The sequence below is a fragment of the Pristiophorus japonicus genome, chromosome 4, assembly GCF_044704955.1.
Source record: "Pristiophorus japonicus isolate sPriJap1 chromosome 4, sPriJap1.hap1, whole genome shotgun sequence".
In the NCBI taxonomy this organism is placed as follows: domain Eukaryota; kingdom Metazoa; phylum Chordata; class Chondrichthyes; family Pristiophoridae; genus Pristiophorus; species Pristiophorus japonicus.
The window spans coordinates 70,402,548-70,426,550 of record NC_091980.1 but is presented as its reverse complement, the minus strand read 5'-3'; the positions used below and the strand labels follow the sequence as shown (position 1 = coordinate 70,426,550).

Below are 24,003 nucleotides of genomic sequence, written 5' to 3'. Positions count from 1 at the left end.
AAATTTGGAGATACTACATTTAATCCCCTCGTCTAAATCATTAATGTACAGTGTAAACAGCTGGGGCCCCAGCACAGAACCTTGCGGTACCCCACTAGTCACTGCCTGCCATTCTGAAAAGTCCCCATTTACTCCTACTCTTTGCTTCCTGTCTGACAACCAGTTCTCAATCCATGTCAGCACACTACCCCCAATCCCATGTGCTTTAACTTTGCACATTAATCTCTTGTGTGGGACCTTGTCGAAAGCCTTCTGAAAGTCCAAATATACCACATCAACTGGTTCTCCCTTGTCCACTCTACTGGAAACATCCTCAAAAAATTCCAGAAGATTTGTCAAGCATGATTTCCCTTTCACAAATCCATGCTGACTTGGACCTATCATATTACCTCTTTCCAAATGCACTGCTATGACATCCTTAATAATTGATTCCATCATTTTACCCACTACCGATGTCAGGCTGACCGGTCTGTAATTCCCTGTTTTCTCTCTCCCTCCTTTTTTAAAAAGTGGGGTTACATTGGCTACCCTCCACTCCATAGGAACTGATCCAGAGTCAATGAAATGTTGGAAAATGAATGTCAATGCATCCACTATTTCCAAGGCCACCTCCTTAAGTACTCTGGGATGCAGTCCATCAGGCCCTGGGGATTTATCGGCCTTCAATCCCATCAATTTCCCCAACACAATTTCCCGACTAATAAGGATTTCCCTCAGTTCCTCCTCCTTACTAGACCTTCCGACCCCTTTTATATCCGGAAGGTTGTTTGTGTCCTCCTCAGTGAATACCGAACCTAAGTACTTGTTCAATTGGTCCGCCATTTCTTTGTTCCCCGTTATGACTTCCCCTGATTCTGACTGCAGGGACCTACGTTTGTCTTTACTAACCTTTTTCTCTTTACATATCTATTGAAACTTTTGCAATCCGTCTTAATGTTCCCTGCAAGTTTCTTCTCGTACTCCATTTTCCCTGCCCTAATCAAACCCTTTGTCCTCCTCTGCTGAGTTCTAAATTTCTCCCAGTCCCCGGGTTCGCTGCTATTTCTGGCCAATTTGTATGCCACTTCCTTGGCTTTAATGCTATCCCTGATTTCCCTTGATAGCCACGGTTGAGCCACCTTCCCTTTTTTATTTTTACGACAGACAGGAATGTACAATTGTTGTAGTTCATCCATGCAGTCTCTAAATGTCTGCCATTGCCCATCCACAGTCAACCCCTTCAGTATCATTCGCCAATCTATCCTAGCCAATTCACGCCTCATACCTTCAAAGTTACCCTTCTTTAAGTTCTGGACCATGGTCTCTGAATTAACTATTTCATTCTCCATCCTAATGCAGAATTCCACCATATTATGGTCACTCTTCCCCAAGGGGCCTCGCACAACGAGATTGCTAATTAATCCTCTCTCATTACACAACACCCAGTCTAAGATAGCCTCCCCCCTAGTTGGTTCCTCGACATATTGGTCTAAAAAACCATCCCTTATGCACTCCAGGAAATCCTCCTCTACCGTATTGCTTCCAGTTTGGTTAACCCAATCTATGTGCATATTAAAGTCACCCATTATAACTGCTGCACCTTTATTGCACGCACCCCTAATTTCATGTTTGATGCCCTTCCCAACATCACTACTACTGTTTGGAGGTCTGTACACAACTCCCACTAACGTTTTTGTCCTTTGGTATTCTGCAGCTCTACCCATATAGATTCCACATCATCCAAGCTAATGTCCTTCCGAACTATTGCCTTAATTTGCTCCTTAACCAGCAATGCTACCCCACCTCCTTTTCCTTTTATTCTATCTTTCCTGAATGTTGAATATCCCTGGATGTTGAGTTCCCAGCCCTGATCATCCTGGAGCCACGTCTCCGTAATCCCAATCACATCATATTTGTTAACATCTATTTGCACAGTTAATTCATTCACTTTATTGCGGATACTCCTTGCATTAAGGCACAAAGCCTTCAGGCTTGTTCTTTTAACACCCTTTGTCCTTTTAGAATTTTGCTGTACAGTTGGCCTTTTTGTTCTTTGCCTTGGGTTTCTCTGCCCTCCACTTTTCCTCATCTCCTTTCTGTCTTTTGCTTTTGTCTCCTTTTTGTTTCCCTCTGTCTCCCTGCATTGGTTCCCATCCCCCTGCCATATCAGTTTAAATCCTCCCCAACAGCACTAGCAAACACTCCCCCTAGGACATTGGTTCCGGTCCTGCCCAGGTGCAGACCGTCCGGTTTGTACTGGTCCCACCTCCCCCAGAACCGGTTCCAATGCCCCAGGAATTTGAATCCCTCCCTGTTGCACCACTGCTCAAGCCACGTATTCATCTGCGCTATCCTGCGATTCCTACTCTGACTATCACGTGGCACTGGTAGCAATCCCGAGATTACTACTTTTGAGGTCCTACTTTTTAATTTAGCTCCTAGCTCCTTAAATTCGTTTCGTAGGATCTCATCCCTTTTTTTACCTATGTCGTTGGTACCAATGTGCACCACGACAACTGGCTGTTCTCCCTCCCTTTTTAGAATGTCCTGCACCCGCTCCGAGACATCCTTGACCCTTGCACCAGGGAGGCAACATACCATCCTGGAGTCTCGGTTGCGGCCGCAGAAACGCCTATCTATTCCCCTCACCATTGAATCCCAAATCACTATTGCTCTCCCACTCTTTTTCCTGCCCTCCTGTGCAGCAGAGCCAGCCATGGTGCCATGAACTTGGCTGCTGCTGCCCTCCCCTGAAGAGTCATCCCCCTCAACAGTACTCAAAGCAGTGTATCTGTTTTGCATGTGAGTAGCATGTGTAGTGAGTTGGTCTTACCGCAGGTAAAGGGTACACAGCCAGATAGGGAATGGAAGACCAACAGGAAGTGCAAGGAAGGTAGTGCAGGGGTCCCCTGCGGCTATCCCCCTGCAAAACATATACACCACTTTGAGTACTGTTGAGGGGGTGACTCATCAGGGGAGGGCAGCAGCAGCCAAGTTCATGGCACCGTGGCTGGCTCTGCTGCACAGGAAGGCAGGAAAAAGAGTGGCAGAGCGATAGTGATAGGGGATTCAATTGTAAGGGGAATAGATAGGCGTTTCTGCGGCCGCAACTGAGACTCCAGGATGGTATGTTGCCTCCCTGGTGCAAGGGTCAAGGATGTCTCGGAGCAGGTACAGGACATTCTGAAAAGGGAGGGTGAACAGCCAGTTGTCGTGGTGCATATAGGTACCAACGATATAGGTAAAGGCAGGATGAGGACCTACGAGACGAATTTAGGGAGCTAGGAGTTAAATTAAAAAGTAGGACCTCAAAAGTAGTAATCTCAGGATTGCTACCAGTGCCACCTGCTAGTCAGAGTAGGAATCGCAGGATAGCTCAGATGAATACATGGCTTGAGCAGTGGTGCAGAAGGGAGGGATTCAAATTCCTGGGGCATTGGAACCGGTTCTGGGGGAGGTGGGATCAGTACAAACCGGACGGTCTGCACCTGGGCAGGACCGGAACCAAAGTCCGAGGGGGAGTGTTTGCTAGTGCTGTTGGGAAGGAGTTAAACTAATATGGCAGGGGGATGGGAACCTATGCAGGGAGACAGAGGGAAATAAAATGGAGTCAGAAGCAAAAGATAGAAAGGAGAATAGTAAAAATGGAGGCAGAGAAACCCAAGGCAAAAATCAAAAAGGGCCACATTACAGCAAAATTCTAAAGGGACAAAGTATGTTAAAATGACAAGCCTGAAGCCTCTGTGCTTCAATGCGAGGAGTATTCAGAATAAGGTGGACAAATTAACTGTGCAAATAGCAGTTAACGGGTATGATGTAATTGGCATTACGGAGACATGGCTCCAGGGTGACCAAGGCTGGGAACTCAACATCCAAAGATATTCAGCACTTAGGAAGGATAGACAGAAAGGAAAAGGAGGTGGGGTGGCATTGCTGGTTAAAGAGGAAATTAATGCAATATTAAGGAGAGACATTAGCCTAGATGATGTGGAATCGGTATGGGTGGAGCTGCGGAATTCCAAAGGGCACAAAACGTTAGTGGGACTACCAAACAAGTAGTAATGAGGTTGGGGACAGCATCAAACAAGAAATAAGGGATGTGTGCAATAAAGGTACAGCAGTTATCATGGGCGACTTTAATCTACATATTGATTGGGCTAACCAAACTGTACATCCCTGTCTGGAGTAAAAATAAAACAGGGAAGGTGGCTCAACCATGGCTAACAAGGGAAATTAAGGGTAGTGTTAAAGCCAAGGAAGAGGCATATAATTTGGCTAGAAAAAGCAACAAACCTGAGGACTGGGAGAAATTTAGAATTCAACAGAGGAAGACAAAGGGTTTATTTAAGAGGGGGAAAATAGAGTACGAGAGGAAGCTTACAGGGAACATAAAAACTGACTGCAAAAGCTTCTATAAATATGTGAAGAGAAAAAGATTAGTGAAGACAAACGTAGGTCCCTTGCAGTCGGATTCAGGTGAATTTATAATGGGGAACAAAGAAATGGCAGACCAATTGAACAGATATTTCGGTTCTGTCTTCATGAAGGAAGACAGAAATAACCTTCCGATTGTTCTAGGGGACAGTAGGTCTAACTGAAGGATATCCTTATTAGGCGGGAAATTGTATTAGGGAAATTGAAGGCCGATAAATCCCCGGGGCCTGATAGTCTGCATCCCAGAGTATTTAAGGAAGTGGCCCTAGAAATAGTGGATGCATTAGTGATCATTTTCCAACAGTCTATCGAATCAGGATCAGTTCCTATGGACTGGAGGGTAGCTAATGTAACACCATTTTTAAAAAAAGGAGGGAGAGAGAAAACGGGTGATTATAGATCGGTTAGCCTGACATCAGTAGTAGGGAAAATGTTGGAATCAATCATTAAGGATGAAATAGCAGCACATTTGGAAAGCAGTGACAGGATCGGATCAAGTCAGCATGGATTTATGAAAGGGAAATCCTGCTTGACGAATCTTCTGGAATTTTTTGAGGATGTAACTGGCAGAGTGGACATGGGAGAACCAGTGGATGTGGTGTATTTGGACTTTCAAAAGGCTTTTGACAAGGTTCCGCACAAGAGATTGGTGTGCAAAATCAAAGCGCATGGTATTGGGGGTAATGTACTGACGTGGATAGAGATCTGATTGGCAGACAGGAAGCAGAGAGTCAGGATAAACGGGTCCTTTTCAGAATGGCAGGCAGTGACTAGTGGAGTGCCGCAGGGCTCATTGCTGGGACCCCAGCTCTTTACAGTATACATTAACGATTTTGATGAAGGAATTGAGTGTAATATCTCCAAGTTTGCGGATGACACTAAACTGGGTGGCGGTGTGAGCTGTGAGGAGGACGCTAAGAGGCTGCAGGCTGACTTGGACAGGTTAGGTGAGAGGGCAAATGCATGGCAGATGCAATATAATGTGGATAAATGTGAGGTTATCCATTTTGAGGGCAAAAACACGAAGACAGAATATTATCTGGATGGCGGCAGATTACGAAAATTGGAGGTGCAACGAGACCTGGGTGTCATGGATCATCAGTCACTGAAAGTGGGCATGCAGGTATAGGAGGCGGTGAAGAAGGTAAATGGTATGTTGGCCTTCATAGCTAGGGGATTTGAGTATAGGAGCAGGGAGGTCTTACTGCAGTTGTACAGGGCCTTGATGAGACCTCACCTGGAATATTGTGTTTAGTTTTGGTCTCCTAATATGAGGAAGGACGTTCTTACTATTGAGGGAGTGCAGCGAAGGTTCACCAGACTGATTCCAGGGATGGCTGGACTGTCATATGAGGAGAGACTGGATCAACTGGGCCTTTATTCACTGGAGTTCAGAAGGATGAGATGGGATCTCATAGAAACGTATAAGATTCTGACGGGACGGGACAGATTAGATGCGGGAAGAATGTTCCCGATGTTGGGGAAGTCCAGAACCAGGGGACATTGTCTTAGGATAAGGGGTAGGCCATTTAGGACTCAGATGAGGAGAAACTTCTTCACTCAGAGAGTTGTTAACCTATGGAATTCCCTGCTGCAGAAAGTTGTTGATGCCAGTTCATTGGATATATTCAAGAGGGAATTAGATATGGCCCTTACGGCTAAGGGGATCAAGGGGTATGGAGAGAAAGCAGGAAAGGGTTACTGAGGGAATGATCAGCCATGGTCTTATTGAATGGCGGTGCAGGTTCGAAGGGCCGAATGGCCTACTCCTGCACCTATTTTCTATGTTTCTATGTTTGTGTACAGACCACCAAACAGTAGTTGTGAGGTTGGGGACAGCATCTATCAAGAAATTAGGGATGCGTGCAATAAAGGTACAGCAGATATCATGGGTGATTTTAATCTAAATATAGATTGGGCTAATCAAACTGGTGGCAATACGCTGGAGGAGGATTTCCTGGAGTGTATTAGGGATGGTTTTCTGGACCAATATGTCGAGGAATCAACTCGAGGGCTGGCCATCCTAGACTGGATGATGTGTACTGAGAAAGGACTAATTAGCAATCTTGTTGCCCCTTGAGGAAGAATGACCATAATATGGCAGAATTCTTTATTAAGATGGAGAGTGACACAGTTAATTCAGAGACTAGGGTCCTGAATTTAAGGAAAGGTAACTTCGATGGTATGAGACGTGAATTGGCTAGAATGGACTGGCGAATGATACTTAAAGGTTTGACGGTTGATAGGCAATGGCAAACATTTAAAGATCACATGGATGAACTTCAACAATTGTACATTCCTATCTGGAGTAAAAATAAAACGGGGAAGGTGGCTCAACCATGGCTAACAAGGGAAATCAAGGATAGTGTTCAATCCAAGGAAGAGGCATATAAATTGGCCAGAAAAAGCAGCAAACCTGAGGACTGGAAGAAATTTAGAATTCAGTAGAGGAGGACAAAGAGTTTCATTAGGAGGGGGAAATAGAGTATGAGAGGAAGCTTGCTGGGAACATAAAAACTGACTGCAAAAGCTTCTATAGATACGTGAAGAGAAAAAGATTAGTGAAGACAAACGTAGGTCCCTTGTAGTTAGAATCAGGTGAATTTATAATGGGGAACAAAGAAATGGCAGACCAATTGAACAAATACTTTGGTTCTATCCTCATGAAGGAAAACACAAATAACCTTCTGGAAATACTACGGGGCCGAGGGTCTAGTGAGAAGGAGGAACTGAAGGAAATCCTTATTAGGCGGGAAATTGTGTTAATGAAATTGATGGATTGAAGGCTGATAAATGCCCAGTGCCTGATAGTCTGCATCCCAGAGTACTTGAGGAAGTTGCCCTCTAAATAGTGGATGCATTGGTGATCATTTTCCAACAGTCTATCGACTCTGGATCAGTTCCTATGGACTGGAGGGTACCTAATGTAACACCACTTTTTTAAAAAGGAGGGAGAGAGAAAATGAGTAATTATAGACTGGTTAGCCTGACATCAGTAGTGGGGAAAATGTTGGAATCAATTATTAAAGATGAAATAGCAGCGCATTTGGAAAGCAGTAACAGGATCGGTCCAAGTCAGCATGGATTTATGAAGGGGAAATCATGCTTGACAGATCTTCTACAATTTTTTGAGGATGTAACTAGTAGAGTGGACAAGGGAGAACCAGTGGATGTGATGTATTTGGACTTTCAGAAGGCTTTTGACAAGGTCCCATACAAGAGATTGGTGTGCAAAATTAAAGCACATGGTATTGGGCGTAATGTATTGATATGGATAGAGAACTGGTTGGCAGACAGGAAGCAGAGAGTCAGGATAACCGGGTTCTTTTCAGAATGAAAGGCAGTGACTAGTGGGATGCCGCAGGGTTCAGTGCTGGGACCCCAGCTATTTACAATAAGGGGTGAGCCATTTAAGACTGAGATGAGGAGAAATGTCTTCACTCAGAGAGTTGTTAACCTGTGGAAATCTCTACCACAGAGAGTTGCTGATGCCAGTTCATTGGATATATTCAAGAGAGAGTTAGATATGGCCCTTACGGCTAACGGGAACAAGGGGTATGGAGAGAAAGCAGATAAGGGATACTGAGGTAAATGATCAGCCATGATCTTATTGAATGGTGGTGCAGGCTCGAAGAGCCAAATGGCCTGCTCCTGCATCTATTTTATAATTTTCCATGTTTCTATGTTTCTTCACTCAGAGAATTGTGAACTTGTGGAATTCTCTACCACAGAAAGTTGTTGAGGCCAGTTCGTTAGATATATTCAAAAGGGAGTTAGATTTGGCCTTTACGGCTAAAGGTATCAAGGGTTATGGAGAGAAAGCAGGAATGAGGTACTGAAGTTGCTTGATAAGCCATGATCATATTGAATGGTGGTGCAGGCTTGAAGGGCTGAATGGCCTACTCCTGCACCTATTTTCTGTTTCTAATATGTCAAGGAACCAACTAGGAATCAGCCTATTTTAAATCTAATGCTGTATAATGAGACAGGGTTAATTAGTAATCTTATAGTAAAGAATCTTCTGGGGAAGAGTGATCATAATATGATAGAATTTCATGTTAAGTTTGAGAGTGATGTGGTTAAATCTAAAACTAGCATCTTAAATTGAAAGAAAGCCAATTATGGTGGTATAAGGAACGAAGCTAGATTGAGAAATTAGATTAAAAGATATGACAGTGTGTAGAAAATATTTTTAAAAATTATTACTAATTCTCAATGAATATACATTCCCTTAAGGAATAAAACTCCACTGAAAAAGTGGTATACCATGGCTAATAGAGAACTTAAGGATAATATTAGATTAAAAGAAGGGGCTTACAATATTGCCAAGAAGAGTAGTATGTCTGAGGACTGGGAGGATTTTAAAAATCAGCAAAGTACGGCCAAGAAATTGATTAAAAGGGAGAACATAGATTATGAGAGTAAACTGGCAAGAAACATAAAAACAGATTGTAAGAGCTTTTACAAGTACGTACAAAGGAAGAGATTAGCGAAAGTAAATGTTGGTCCCTTAGAGGCAGGGGCAGGAGAAATTTTATTGGGGAATAAGGAACTGGCAGAGACGTTAAACAAATATTTTGTATCTGTCTTCACAGTAAAAGACATAAAGACCATATTGGAAATTGTGGGGAACCAAGGGCCTAATGAGAGGGAGGAGCTTAAAGTATTTAATACAAGCAATTCTCGTTTATCCGGATACGGATCTCACGGAAAGTTCCGCTGTAACGGAATTTAAAACAACTGTCACACATGTGAATATCTCGCTCACTTTAACTATCAATTACACATAAATTGACGCAGGCGTGGACTTCTTTCTCACTTTTCAACTGTCACACGCATTGAAAGCAGTTCAAGCAGTCGGGTGTACAATTTAAAATGCCTTGTGGCACTAAAAGGAAACATTGAGCATTCAGCAGAAATTAGAAATTATAAAAAAGTCTGAAGCTGGCAGAAGTGTGCGTACTTTGATGGACAAATATGAAGTTGGATCATCAACAATTTACGATATCAAGAAGCAAAAGAAAGATTTAGAAAGTTTCACCGATGCTTCTGAATCTTCCGTCAAGGCAATGTCCCGCAAGAATTTGCGAAAGCTGAAGCTTGACAAACTAGACCAAGTGCTTTATGAATGGTTTTGTTTGAAAAGGTCTGAAGGTGTGGCAATTTCAGGGCCAATGATTACAGCCAAGGCCAAGGACATCAAGATGAAAATGAATCTAGCTGAAGAGTGCATTTTCTCAGAGGGCTGGCTCACACGTTTTAAGCAGCACCACAGCATTCGCCAGCTGGATGTATCGGGCGAGAAAAAATCAGACAATGAGGCCGCACAGAACTATTCAAGAACATTTGCTGAAATGGTGCAGGAAGTGAAATTGACCACAGATCAAATCTACAACGCCGATGAGACTGGCTTACTATGGAGGTGTTTACCAACTGCTATGTTGACTGCAGCTGGGGAGAAGGAAGCTGCAGGCTTTAAAATGAATAAGGAGAGGTTAACAATCTTGAATTGTGCCAATGCCTCTGGAGAACATAGACTTCCACTTTTAGTGATTGGCAAATCAAGGAAACCACGTGCTTTAAAAGGAATTGCTCATTTAGTAGTTAACTATAAGGTTCAGAAAAGTGCGTGGATGGACAAGGACATATTAATGGAATGGTTTTCAACATAATTTGTCCCCCAAGTTTGAGAAAACATGAAGAAAATAGGCAAACCTAGTGGAAAGTTTATGCTGCTTCTGGACAATTGCAGAGCACACCCACATGGGTCAAAATTAGTATCGAGTTATGACAACATCTTTGCTGCTATCTGCCCCCCAATGTGACCTCACTCATTCAACCTATGGATCAGAATGTCATACAAAACTTCAAGTGCCACTATAGGAATAACTTCATGCGCAAATTTCCAGAGAGCATACAATAGTAAAGATCCCATCTATGCATGCTCTCTGGCATGGAGCGAAGTAAAAAAACGTTACATTGAAGAGGTGTTGGTGCAAGTTGTGGCCCAATGTCATATTCTAAGGCAGTGCTTCTGATGACGAAGAATTCGGAGGTTTCTATATACAGGCTAATAAAAAACAGGTGGTCACAGAAATCGTGGAGATTGTTAGCAGTGCACACGAAACAAACGCACCTCAATCCCTCGCAGAAGATGACATTGCTAAGTGGATAGATGTTGACATCGACACAGATGTAACACAAACTCATACTGACGAGGAACTCATCGGCATAGTCACTAATAAAGACAAATCTGACGAAGGGATGAGCGATTCAGACAATGAAATTGAAGAAGAAAAAAAAAAGACTTGGACACGTGCTGAAGAAGCAATTAAATATGTCAGCATTTTTTTTTTAGGAGAATTCTCATTTTACTTCTCACAAGGTTCTGCAAACTCATATCATTCACAACATTTTAATTAAGAAGAAAATGAATTCATTTAAACAAGCAGATATAAGATCGCTATTTTAAAAATCAAGCTCAGTTTTAACAGAATAAAATAATTTTTAATTTCGAGATGTTATGAATCAATTTTCATGTATTTTATTATGTTCACGTTCAGATAACACGAACTAAATCTTTGTGGGTGGCGCTATCACCTTCAAATATCAGCTTTAAAATGTAAACTCGCCCAAACGGAAAATTTGTTTACCCAGAATTGCCGAATCCCCGAACGATCCGGATAAACGGGAATTTACTGTATTAGTAAAGAAAAAGTACTGGAGAAATTAATGGGATTAAAAGCTGACAAATCCCCTGGACCTGATGGTTTATATCATAGGATTTTAAAAGAAGTGGCTACAGATATAGTGGATGCATTGGTTTTGATCTTCCAGAACTTTCTGAATTTTGGATCGGTCCCACCGGATTGGAAGGTAGCAAATATAACACCGCTATTCAAGAAAGGAAGGAGCGAGAAAACAGGGAAGTATAGGCCAGTTAGCCTGACATCAGTAGTAGGGAAAATGCTCGAATCTATTATTAAGGTCAAGATAACAGGGCACTTGGAAAATCATACTATGATTAGGCAGAGTCAACAGTTTTATTAAAGGGAAATGGTGTTTGACAAATCTGTTAGAATCTTTGAGGATGTATCTAGCATGGTAGATAAGGGGGAACCTATGGATGTTGTATATTTGGATTTTCCACATAAGAGGTTGTTGCACAAGATTAGGGTTCATGGGATTGGGTGTAATATATTAGCATGGATTGAGGATTGTCTAAAGTACAGAAAATAGTGAGTAGGAATAAATGGGTCATTTTTGGGATGGCAGGGTGTAACTACCGGAGTCCTGCAAGGTTCAGTGCTTGGGCATCAGCTCTTTACAATCTATATCAATGACTTAAATGAGGGAGCCAAGTGTAATATAGCCAACTTTGCTGACTATACAAAGCTAGATGGGAAAAGTAAGCTGTGAGAAGGGTACAAAGAGGTTGCAAGGGGATGTTGGGCCCAAGTTTCAACTGGATTTGCTCCTTTTTTTTTGAGCAACCAGTTTTTTTTGGAGTATCCTCGAAATTGCAATTCTCCACATTTAGTTTGCTCCAGTTTCAGTGAGTTAGTTTAGTTTCGTTTTAGTTCACTTTTTTTTCAAAAGAGGGTGTGTCCAGCCACTTAGGCCTGTTTTGCAAATTTGAATTGCGAAAAGTTACTCCAAACTAACTTAGAACGGAGTAAGTGTCCACTTTTGTAAGTTCTGAAAAACCTTACCTAGAGTTAAGTTCAGTGCAGGAACAACCAGAGACAGGGGGGTGGGAAGCATTAAACACAAAGGACTAAAGCATTAAACACATCACTTAAAATGGCCTAAAATCTCTTGCGATTATATTTTGCCTTATATCTGCTGAGTGAGGACAGTTGTTTCTCTTTTTATAAATAAGCAAGCCAGAAATGGGGGAGGGGGAAGGGAAGAGAGAGCACTAAACACCTTCACTTTTAAAAATAAAGAACCATCATCAATAATAAATTATAAATCAATCAATCAATAAATCAAAAAATAAACAATAAAAAAATTAAAAAAATTAAAACTCAATCAATAAATTAAAAAAAAGTCCCTACCTCACCTACTGCAGCATGCAGTGCCTATCCGTTCGGCCAGGAGCTGGAAATCGTTCACACAGCAGCAAAGAAAATCACGCAGCAGCATATCTTCGGCTGTTCGGCCAAGGGCTAGGAGCGGGAAATCGATCTCCCAGCAGCTCACTAAAGGACACAGCAGCATATCTTTGGCTGTTCGGCCAGGGCCTAGAGGCGGAAAAGCGCTCACCCAGCCAATGTTTTTGTGCCATTGCACATGCGCGCACGCTCCAACGCGCATGCGCAACGCTGCCGGCACTCACAGACACACTGGGCCCTAGCCCCGCCCCCATGCCAGCTGTGTAGACACAGTACGTCGATAGCTTCGCCCTTCGCAGCTCAAGCTGCGCTGCGCTGACTGGAATGGAGGCCTGCAGACGCTTCAGAATAGCGAGGTACTTTTTAGGTGCACTTTTAATTCTAAATAATAGGCACAAGGCTCGGAGGTGCGCCGTTCTAATGACCGGTTCAAACTTGGGCCCATAGACTGGTTAAGTGATTGGGCAAGAAGGTGGCAGATGGAGTATAATGTGGGGAAGTGTGAAATTCTCCACTTTTGTAGGAAGAATGGAAAAGCAAAATATTTTTTTAAAGGTGAGAGACTAGTAAATGTTGATAATCAGAAGGATTTGGGGGTCCTTGTACATGAATCACAGAAAGTTAACATTTAGGGAAAGCAAGCAGTTAGGAAGGCATATGGTATTTTAGCCTTAATTGCAAGGTGATTAGAGGAGAAATGTAAGGAAGTCTTGCTGCAATTATATGGGCTTTGGTGAGACCATATCTGGAGTACTATGTTCAGTTTTGGTCTCCTTATCTAAGGAAGAATATACTTGCCTTGAAGGCGGTGCAACAAAGGTTTACTAGTCAACCACATTGTTGTGGGTCTGGAGTCATATATAGGCCAGACTGGGTAAGGATGGCAGGTTTCCCTTCCTGAAGGACATTCGTGAACCAGTTGGGTTTTTATGACAATCTGGTAGTTTCATTGTCACAATTACTTTTTTTCTATTTCATAGAAACATAGAAACATAGAAAATAGGTGCAGGAGTAGGCCATTCAGCCCTTCGAGCCTGCACTGCCATTCAATGAGTTCATGGCTGAACATACAACTTCAGTACCCTATTCCTGCTTTCTCGCCATACCCCTTGATCCCCTTAGTAGTAAGGACTACATCTAACTCCTTTTTGAATATATTTAGGGAATTGGTCTCAACAACTTTCTGTGGTAGAGAATTCCACAGATTCACCACTCTCTGGGTGAAGAAGTTTCTCCTCATCTCGGTCCTAAATGGCTTATCCCTTATCCTTAGACTGTGACCCCTGGTTCTGGACTTCCCCAACATTGGGAGCATTCTTCCTGCATCCAACCTGTCTAAACCCGTCAGAATTTTAAACGTTTCTATGAGGTCCCCTCTCATTCTTCTGAACTCCAGTGAATACAAGCCCAGTTGATCCAGTCTTTCTTGATGTGTCAGTCCTGCCATCCCGGGAATCAGTCTGGTGAACCTTCACTGCACTCCCTCAATAGCAAGAATGTCCTTCCTCAAGTTAGGAGACCAAAACTGTACACAATACTCCAGGTGTGGCCTCACCAAGGCCCTATACAACTGGAGCAACACCTCCCTGCCCCTGTACTCAAATCCCCTCGCTATGAAGGTCAACATGTCATTTGCTTTCTTAACCGCCTGCTGTACCTGCATGCCAACCTTCAATGACTGATGTACCATGACACCCAGGTCTCGTTGCAACTCCCCTTTTCCTAATCTGTCACCATTCAGATAATAGTCTGTCTCTCTGTTTTTACCACCAAAGTGGATAACCTCACATTTATCCACATTATACTTCATCTGCCATGCATTTGCCCACTCACCTAACCTATCCAAGTCACTCTGCAGCCTCATAGCATCCTCCTCGCAGCTCACACTGCCACCCAACTTAGCGTCATCTGCAAATTTGGAAATACTACATTTAATCCCCTCGTCTAAATCATTAATGTACAATGTAAACAGCTGGGGCCCCAGCACAGAACCTTACGGTACCCCACTAGTCACTGCACACCTGGCATGCCTCCCATGTTCTACCCTCCGTAAACCTGAGGTCATCCAAAACTCTGTTGCCCATGTCCGAACTCACACAAAGACCCGTTCACCCATCACCCTTGTGCTTGCTCCTGGTTAAGTAATACCTCGATTTTAAAATTCTCATCATTGCTTTCAAATCACTCCATGGCCTCACCCCTCCCTATCGCTGTAATCTCCCCCAGCCTATAACCCTCCGAGATATCTGCGCTCCTCCAATTCTGTCCTCTTGCTTATTCCTGATTTTAATCACTCTACCATTGACCGTGCCTTCAGCTATCAAGGCCCCAAGCTCTGAAACTCCCTTCCTAAACCTCTCCGCCTCTCTACCGCTCTTTCCTCCTGTAAGACACACCTTAAAACCTACATCTTTGACCAAGCATTCGGACATCTACCCTAATATGTCCTTATGTGTCTTGGTGTCAAAGTTTGTTTGATAAAGCTCCTGTGAAGCACATTTGGACATTTTACTATCTTAAAAGTGCTATATAAATACAAGTTGTTGTTGAGAAATTGAGTACAATGGGCCTATATTCTCTAGAGTTTAGAAGAATGAGAGGTGATCTCATTGAAACGTATAAAATTCTTGGAGGGCTTGACAGGGTAGATGGTGAGAGGTTGTTTCACCAGCTGGAGCATCTACAACTAGGGGTCATAGTCTTGGGTTAAGTGGTCAGCCATTTAGGATTGAGATGGGGAGAAATTTTTTCACTCAGAGAATTATGAATCTTTGAAATTCTCTGCTGCAGAGGGCTGCAGATGTTCAGTAAATTAGTATATTCAAGACTGAGATCGATAGGTTTTTGGGCACTAAGGGGAGTCAAGGGATATAGGCATCAAGCGGGAAAGTGGAGTTGTTGCAGAAATTCAGCCATAATCTTATTGAATGGTGGAGCAGGCTCAAGGGGCCGTATGGCCTACTCCTCCTACTATTTCTTATGTTTTTACGTTGTATAATGTATTGTATAGCTAAAGGATTCGAGTTAAATTAATATAAATTTCGACCTGAGAAAATTACACCAACAGTTACATTATCTAATGTTTTATTTTATTTGACATACAATTATGACGCAATACCAATGCTAGTTAATTAGTAATGAACAACTTTATTTTAATTTAGCACTTCTTACATTTAATGGCTGTTTTTTGTTTTTTGTGCTTTGTTTGGTATTTATTGTCAAAAAGGCCAGTAATTCCTAATTTGTGACTGTATATTGTAGAATATCTTGAGGAGTGTGCTCTTTTGACATGAGAGTAATGTTGAAAACTTACAAAGTTTCTATGCTGGAGAAAAAACAGATGCCTGCATGCACATGTTTGAATGCTGATTGATTTCAAAAATGTGCTTTAAATACATAGGGTTGGATTTTCCCGGGTCCCACCCGTACGGTACGGAGGACCCGGGAGGCAGCGTGAAACCCCGAAGGTCAGCTTTCGCTGCACGTGTGGAGTTGCATGCGTGCGACGTCAAGGGCGGGTTCCCCACCCGGAGGTCAGCCTGATTGTCAGGCTGGCTTTCAGTCGTGCAGGGAACTCGGAGAAGGAGGCCGCAGAACAAGATTAGTGCTGGACCCAGGATGGTGGGTAGGGTCCTCTCAGAGTCGTGATCCCCGATCCCACGATACATGGGGGGTGTTCCAGGTTGGTGGTGGTGGGGGCAATCTCTGGAGCGGGGAGGGGAGAATCAGATTTCCGGGGAGGGCCAGGCTGATGGTGGGGAAGCTATATAGATACTTACATGAGTATGATTGCAACTAACTTGTGCGTACTTTAACCGGTTATCAACCACTGCAATGTCTAATTTCAACACCAGCTTCAGGTTAAGCCATATGTCCGCTCGTATCAGAAGCCATTCCAATTTGTTGTTGTGCTTACAGTCAACAGTTAGATTGCAAATCTAATTACTCAGTTTTTCACTATATTCTGCCTTATTCTCTTTCATTCTTTGATCCACATCCTTTAAAATTATTTTTCCCTTTTCTCTTCTGTTATTTAATACTCTCTTATTTAGTTCTCTTTTTATGTGGCAGTATAAAATAGTGGTTCAGAGATGATTGATGAGCTGGAGTTGAACAGGATACAAATTTAAATTAAATTCAGAAAACTTTCCATTTTAATATTTCAGAAGTAAACAGTTTGCAGTCTCAGTTGTTGCCAGAGCTACGTGGATGAAGATTGCTACTGATGTCAATAGAAGTAATTGTGAGACATGCTGCTTTACAGTTCACCATACAACTGCCTTACGTTTAGTTGTGTTATGTCATCTAGATTGGTCATTATCTTTCTAAGTTGACTTATTTTCTGCTTGCTATGATATAAATGCTTTTGGCCTCCTTAGCAGGAATGCCCCTTTAGGTCCTTTATGACTTGAGGAGATAAGATCACTACTCGCGTACTTGTTTAAGTTTCTTAGATACTCCGCTTGCTCAATATTTTAGGCAAGTGTTATAGATGTTTACCGTGTACGAACAGAAGTGCCCTTCTGAATTTAATCTGCATATTTCTTCAAAATAACAATAAGATGTAAACGAAAAGCCGCACCGTATTTAGTGCATCTTTAGATTAAGGCAAGACCTATGATACAGTGTTTACTGTGTTGGTTTACTGTTGCTTGGCCAAGGCAGTGATGGACATTTTTAAAAAGAAGTGTGCAATGAAGTGAGTTGTTGGCACAGTTATATCAGAGTCATATGATCCCACCTACTGCAACACATTTTTAAACTGAGGTTTTATAAAGGTTGCAAATGTTTGTGTTGCAATTGATAAAGCTGCTTCTCTGTGTGAATTTTAGCTCAGTATCTAGTACAATAGAATTTGAGTAGAATATTAAGAGTGTTTCAGAAACAAAATCTACCCAAAATCTAGAGCAACAATACCCCATTAAAGATCGATGGTGGTGTCAAGAAAAAAACACGTTTATTCCCTTTTTGTTTTTGGAGTCTTAAAATAATCTCTACATAGCCTATATGAAAGCCGTGTGATAATGATTTGTTGATGTCATTATCATATTTTGAATCTTTAAAGAGCAAATTCACCAATCCCAGCTCGAAGGGAGTGTAGATTAGAGAAAGGACAATGGGCTGGATTTTCCCGTTTCCCACCCACACGGTATGGGGGTCCCTGGGAGACAGAGAAACATAGAAACATAGAAAATAGGTGCAGGCGTAGGCCATTCAGCCCTTCGAGCCTGCACCACCATTCAATCATGGCTGATCTTTCACCTCAGTACCCCTTTCCTGCTTTCTCTCCATACCCTTGGATCCCTTTAGCTGTAAGGGCCATATTTAACTTCCTCTTGAATATATCTAATGAACTGGCATCAACAACTCTCTGTGGTAGAGAATTCCACAGATTAACAACTCTCTGAATGAAGAAGTTTCTCCTCATCTTGGTCCTAAATGGCTTATCCCTTATCCTTAGACTGTGACCCCTGATTCTGGACTCCCCCAACGTCGGGAACATTCTTCCTGCATCTAACCTGTCCAGTCCCATCAGAATTTTATATGTTTCTATGAGATCCCCTCTCATCCTTCTAAACTCCAGTGAATACAGGCCCAGTCACTCCAGTCTCTCCTCATATGTCAGTCCTGCCATCCCGGGAATCAGTCTGGTGAACCTTCGCTGCACTCCCTCAATAGCAAGAACGTCCTTCTTCAGATTAGGAGACCAAAACTGAACACAATATTCCAGGTGAGGCCTCACCAAGACCCTGTACAACTACTGTAAGACCTCCCTGCTCCTATACTCAAATCCTCTCGCTATGAAGGCCAACATGCCATTTGCCTTCTTCACCGCCTGCTGCACCTGCATGCCAACCTTCAACGACTGATGTACCATGACACCCAGGTCTCGTTGCACCTCCCCTTTTCCTAATCTTCCGCCATTCAGATAATATTCTCCCTTCATGTTTTTGCCACCAAAGTGGATAACCTCACATTTATCCACATTATACTGCATCTGCCATGCATTTGCCCACCCACGAAACCTGTCCAAGTCACCCTGCAGCCTCTTAGCATCCTCCTCACCGCCACCCAGCTTAGTGTCATCTGCAAACTTGGAGATATTACTCTCAATTCCTTCATCTAAATCAGTGATGTATATTGTAAATAGCTGGGGTCCCAGCACTGAGCCCTGCGGCACACCACTAGTCACTGCCTGCCATTCTGAAAAGGATCCGTTTATCCCGACTCTGCTTCCTGTCTGCCAGCCAGTTCTCTATCCACGTCAACACATTACCCCCAATACCATATGCTTTAACTTTGAACACCAACCTTTTGAAAGTCCAAATACAGCACATCCACTGGTTCTCCCTTGTCCACTCTACTAGTTACATCCTTAAAAAAATTCTAGCAGATTTGTCAAGCATGATTTCCCTTTCATAAATCCATGCTGACTTGGACTGATCCTGTCACTGCTTTCCAAATGTGCTGCTATTTCATTTTTAATAATTGATTCCAGCATTTTCCCCACTACTGATGTCAGTCTAACTGGTCTATAATTACCTGTTTTCTCTTTCCCTCCTTTTTTAAAAAGTGGTATTACATTAGGTACCCTCCAGTCCATAGGAACTGATCCAGAGTCGATAGACTGTTGGAAAATGATCACCAATGCATCCACTATTTCTAGAGCCACTTCCTAAGTACACTGGGATGCAGACTATCAGGCCCTGGAGATTTATCAGCCTTCAATCCCATCAATTTCCATAACACAATTTCCTCACTAATAAGGATTTCCTTCAGTTCCTCCTTCTCGCTAGACCCTCGGTTCCCTAGTATTTCCGGAAGGTTATTGTGTCTTCCTTCGTGAAGACAGAACCAAAGTATTTGTTCAATTGGTCTGCCATTTCTTTGTTCCCCATTATAAATTCACCTGATTCTGACTGCAAGGGACTTACGTTTGTCTTCACTAATCTTTTTCTCTTCACATATCTATAGAAGCTTTTGCAGTCAGTTTTTATGTTCCCAGCAAGCTTCCTCTCATACTCTATTTTCCCCTTCCTCATTAAACCCTTTGTCCTCCTCTGCTGAATTCTAAATTTCCCCCAGTCCTCAGGTTTGCTGCTTTTTCTGGCCAATTTATATGCCTCTTCCTTGGATTTAATTTCCCTAATTTCTCTTGTTAGCCATGGTTGAGCCACCTTCCCCATTTTATTTTTACTCCCAACAGGGATGTACAATTGTTGAAGTTCATCCATGTGATCTTTAAATGTTTACCATTACCGTCAACCCTTTAAGTATCATTCGCCAGTCTATTCTAGCCAATTCACATCTCATACCATCAAAGTTACCTTTCCTTAAGTTCAGGTCCCGAGTCTCTGAATTAACTGTGTCACTCTCCATCTTAATAAAGAATTCTACCATATTATGGTCACTCTTCCCCAAGGGGCCTCGCACAACAAGATTGCTAATTAGTCCTTTCTCATTACACATCATCCAGTCTAGGATGGCCAGCCCTCTAGTTGGTTCCTCAACATATTGGTCGAGAAAACCATCCCTAATACACTCCAGGAAATCCTCCTCCACCGTACTGCTACCAGTTTGGTTCGCTCAATCCATATGTAGATTAAAGTCGCCCATGATAACTGTTGTACCTTTATTGCACGCATCCCTAATTTCTTGTTTGATCTGTCCCCAACCTCACTACTACTGTTTGGTGGTCTGTACACAACTCCCACTAGCGTTTTCTGCCCTTTGGTATTCCGCAACTCTACCCATAACGATTCTACATCATCCAGGCTAATGTCCTTCCTTACTATTGCGTTAATTTCCTCTTTAGCCATCAACGCTACCCCATCTCCTTTTCCTTTCTGTCTATCCTTCCTGAATGTTGAATACCCCTGGATGTTAGGTTCCCAGCCTTGGTCACCCTGGAGCCATGTCTCCGTAATCCCAATTATATCATAGTCGTTAATAGCTGCCTGCGCAGTTAATTTGTCCACCTCATTACGATTACTCCTCGCATTGAGGCACAGAGCCTTCAAGCTTGTCTTTTTAACACACTTTGTCCCTTTAGACTTTTGCTGTAAAATGGCCCTTTTTGATTTTTGCCTTGGGTTTTTCTGCCCTCCACTTTTACTTTTCTTCTTTCTATCTTTTGCTTCTGCCCCCATTTTACTTCCCTCTGTCTCCCTGCATAGGTTCCCATCCCCCTGCCATATTAGTTTAACCCCTCCCCAACAGCACTAGCAAACACTCCCCCTAGGAAATTGGTTCCAGATCTGCCCAGGTGCAGACCGTCCGGTTTGTACTGGTCCCACCCCCCCGGGTCCAATGTCCCAGGAATTTGAGTCCCTCCCTCCTGCACCACTCCTCAAGCCACGTATTCATCTTAGCTATCCTGCAATTCCAACTCTGACTAGCACGTGGCACTGGTAGCAATCCTGAGATTACTACCTTTGAGGTCCTGCTTTTTAATTTAACTCCTAGCTTACCTATATCATTGGTACCTATGTGCAGCACGACAACTGGATATTCACCCTTCCCCTCCAAAATGTCCTGCAGCCGCTCCGAGACATCCTTAACCCTTGCACCAGGGAGGCAACATACCATCCTGGAGTCTCGATTGCAGCCGCAGAAACGCCTGTCTATTCCCCTTACAATAGAATCCCCTACCACTATAGCTCTCCCACTCTTGTCCCTGTGCAGCAGAGAAACCCATGGTGCCATGAACTTGGCTGCTGCTGCCCTCCCCTGATGAGTCATCCCCCCCAACAGTACCCAAGACGCTGTATCTGTTTTGGAGGGGGATGACCGCAGGGGACCCCTGCACTACCTTCCTTCCAGTGCTCTGCCTGATGGTCACCCATTCCCTATCTTTACCTGCGGTGTGACCAACTCACTACACGTGCTATTCACGACATCCTCAGCATCGTGGATACTCCAGAGTGAATCCATGCGCAGCACCAGTGCTGCAATGTGGTCTGTCATGAGCTGCAGCAGGATACACTTCCTGCACGTGTAGTCGCCAGCGACACTGGAAGCGTCCTTGACTTCCCACATAGCACAGGAGGAGCATGACACGGGTCTGGGCTCTCCTGCCATGACTTAACCCTTAAATTAACTTAATTTGGCAACAATGTCAAAGGTTATCTTCTGATAAGGAAATAAAAAGAAGAAAAAAGATTAAATACTCACCAATCCACCAGCCAATCCCTTACCCGCCTGGCTGTGACGTCACCCTTCGGATTTCTTTCTATTTCTTTGTTTTACCTTCAGCTTCTGCACCAGCTGGCCTCCTCCAAACTGCGGCTGCTCCAAGCTGCCACCGCCCTGTGTCGTCCCGCGCCGCTCCTCTCGCGATTCTGGCCTCCTCCTGACTGCCGCTGCTCCAAGCTGCCGCCGCCCTGTGTACTCCTGCGCCGCTTCTCTCGCGGTGCTAGCCTCCTCCCGACTGCTGGTGGGAAAGCCAGAAGGTCAGGTTCCCCTGCACGCTGTGGAGTTTTGCAGCATGCATGCAACGTAAAGGGCGGGTTCCCCGCTCGGAAGTCAGCCTGATTGACAGGCTGGCTTCCAGTCGTGTGGGGAACGCAGACTAGGCCCAGGTGAATGCTGGCCCAGGTGGATGCTGGGCCCAGGCTGGTGGGTGAGGGCGGGGGGCATTCCAAGCCATGATAGGGGTGTGTCCAATCCCCAACCCCGGTGCTGAGTCGTGATCTCCAGGGGGAAGTGTTCCAATCCCAGGGGGTGGGGTGGGTCTGATCCCGAACTCCAGAGAGGGACAGACTGATGGTGGGGAGCTTGGGGGTTGGGAGGAAACACTCCTGCCCCTCCCGGCTCACAAGGATTGCTCCCCGAGGCTGTGGCCGCCTCGTTGCAGCTACTGGGAATTGGGAGCCCCGGCTGCCTGCAGTCAAACCTGCAAAAGCAGGTTAAAGTAGAGGCTCCCGGCCTCATATAAATATGTAAATTGCCAACTCGCCTCCTGGAGATTCTTCCCCAGAAGTTTCTGCACAGGTTAAATTCAGGAATCTGCTGCATTAACTGGTTCTCGTGACTACAGGATGGACTCGGAGTCTGCCACAATCTTTCAAATAAATCAGTAGTGGTTCTGTGGCAGCTTCTCAATGAAAACTGCCATGTTTAAAGAGTGTTTGAAAAGATCATTGGTTACATTGTTTACCCACTAGTTTTTAAATGTCATATTTGATAAAAAAAGATTGGGCTGTTATTTAAGCACAACGATAAAAACAACCTAATAGTTGAATGGTGTGATCATAAGTCCCTAATGCTCTGTAATTTTATAGTACAGTCCTGAACTTCTAACTGGTTTTGCCATTTAATCAAAATCGGCAGTTCTTTAAGCCTGCAGATAATCCAGTGTGCTGTCGATGTGGCTGGCATAATGAATCAGTTCAATGCCTGACTGCAGGAGGTACATGCATTAATTTAAAAATTGCCTTCCAGTTCCTGACATTTTAAAACAATCTCATTAGAAAGTGTTAAGCAGATAATGACTAAAATCCTGCTTTAGTTTACTTTGCTTCATACTGATTTAATGTGATTTTGGCAATGCTAGAAAATGTTCAGCTACACACTGCTTGCCAAGTTATTACAAGGGTTAATGTCACATTAATGTCACAACTCCAGCATGAATCTTGGTCTCATAAGAATGGTGACCGTTTTGTTTTACTGCATTTGGTCAGTTTTTGGACACGAGGAAGTTGAGGCCACTTGCAGGTTTTAGATTATATTGTGTTGTAGACTCCTGTCTATTCGAGGCATGATTATGATTTTAGAACTCCATTTATTTCTGACACAGTGGAAACGCAAAATAATAATACCCTTTGGCTGTGATAGTTGTCAGCAATAGTGACTCTCAAGATAATTAGATAAATCCTCAGTACAATGAAGATTTTTTTTTCTTCTCTCAGAGGATTGTAAATCTGTGGAATTCGCTGCCTCGGAGAGCTGTGGAAGCTGGGACATTGAATAAATTTAAGACAGAAATAGACAGTTTCGTAAACGATAAGGGGCTAAGGGGTTATGGGGAGTGGGCAGTGAAGTGGACCTGAGTCCATGATCGGATCAGCCGTGATCTTATTGAATGGCAGAGTAGGCTCGAGGGGCCATATGGTCTACTCCTGCTCCTATATTTATGTATGTTCTAAGATCACTGTTAATGAGATTTCATTTCTTTTGGATTTTCTTTTTTGCTTGCAGATGCATTATTCATTTAGCAAATTTCCATTTAATGAACTTGGGGCTATTGCCTATTGATTACTATGGGCATATTATTGTCATCGAGCTGCATAACTTTTATTTTATTAATTTCCTTTGGGAGTTGTAATGTGACTATGATAAGCTCAGCTTTAAATTGCAGCTTATTTTTTGGATCCAAAAGGAATAGTTGTAAAAAAAATAAAATCTGATTGTTGGAGAGGAATTTATGATGTTAGAGTCAACCTAGTTTTATAATGCTTTCATATAACAATGT

The 24,003-nt window shown here is 43.2% G+C and overlaps 1 protein-coding gene across 3 annotated transcripts in view; it reads left to right on the top strand.

The window, feature by feature from the left end:
• The window catches only part of LOC139262950 (A disintegrin and metalloproteinase with thrombospondin motifs 2-like), a 407,016-nt gene that overhangs the window by 266,965 nt on the left and 116,048 nt on the right, over positions 1-24,003 (top strand). The gene's annotated exons all lie outside the window — the stretch shown is intronic.